Raw genomic sequence first — 1,340 nt, 5'->3', positions numbered from 1 at the left:
TGATATGAAACGGATAAAACGGCCACTGAGGGAAACGTTTCTAAGGATGTTAGTCTAACTTCTGGTCTCTTAGACCATAGAGGTGCTCAGGTGTGTTTGCTCTGATTAATACTGACTCTTACCCTCATGCCTTCAAATCTGGAGAGGGCTCTGAGGGGCCGCAGGGCCCGCAGCGTCCGCAGGGATTTGATGGCTGCCAGGTCAGAATAACCCAACGTGTTGGCCACCAAACTGACCAATGAAACCTGGAGGAGCGAGAGGGGAAGGGAGGAGGAGCAGGAAAGAGAGAGGCAGGAGGAAGAGGAAGGGGAAAGAAGAGAAGGAGGAAGGTTAACGACTATTCTAAGGAACTTTGAGAGGGAGGGGTTTCATTACCAGCGACAGCAGCGTCCTGCTGAAGAGAAAAGAGGTGAGAGAATGATGTCATGTTAGTGCTCCCACCTGTGAAACAAGGATGTGGTGTTACTGCAGGCATCCAAGCAGAGCTGAAGGTGGGAAATAGATCAGATAGATCTAGAGTCTGTGCTCACTGAGAGCTTTGAACGGACGAGTCTGAGACCTTCGGCCTCAGAGAGGAGGAAATATTTCACCAACTATTGACCTACATGATGTTTTACATTTATAGATTCTTTGGGTCCAAATCAGAAGAAAAGACTCTGAGCTTTGGTGAATTTTAGAGGTTTACCAGATTGTTTCATCAGTGGATATTCAGGCACCACAGCTGAATCCAAACTTCCTGAAATATTTCCTCCAATCACAGCCAGGAACAACCTTCTCTAAAAACCCTACAGAACCTCAGCAGGTCTCGGCCCTGGTCGGCCGCGGCTGAGTTCAGCTGGTTCTTACCCTGATACCAGCGAAGCGGGACGCGGCTCGGAGAGGACGGAGGGCTCTGAACGTCCTCAGTACCCGCAGGGTGGTAACCTGGTTCACCGGGATGAACTGGGCCAGGTAGCCCAGCACTGAGATCTACAGGTCACACAGTTCAAAGGTCAGCGGCAGGTGAAGGTGGGTTCTACATAAAACTCTCCATCCGATGCATGGATTAAAGGAAAAGTCTGGTCATATTCAGAATTATGACTTCTGAAAGTACTTTAAATATGAAATTATTGCATACTGTTCAATAAATGATCAGTGTTTTCAATTAAGTGTTATATTAAAAAAGGAATTTTAGGGTAGTAGCCAAGGCCCAGACAAGTACTAGCCAAATACTAGCCAAGGACCAACCAAGGAATAGCCAAGGACTAGCCAAGGACCAGCCAAGTACTAGCCAAGTACTAGCCAAGGACCAACCAAGGACTAGCCAAGTACTAGCCAAGGACCAACCAAGGACTAGCCAA

General features: G+C 47.8%; 1 pseudogene; it reads right to left on the bottom strand.

The window, feature by feature from the left end:
• LOC107104076 overlaps window positions 1-1,340 on the bottom strand; it is a 95,125-nt pseudogene that overhangs the window by 22,854 nt on the left and 70,931 nt on the right.

Source organism: Cyprinodon variegatus, unplaced genomic scaffold, assembly GCF_000732505.1.
Source record: "Cyprinodon variegatus isolate N-32 unplaced genomic scaffold, C_variegatus-1.0 Scaffold1607, whole genome shotgun sequence".
Classification (NCBI taxonomy): domain Eukaryota; kingdom Metazoa; phylum Chordata; class Actinopteri; order Cyprinodontiformes; family Cyprinodontidae; genus Cyprinodon; species Cyprinodon variegatus.
The sequence above is the reverse complement of the archived record's forward strand: the minus strand, read 5'-3'. Positions and strand labels throughout refer to the sequence as shown.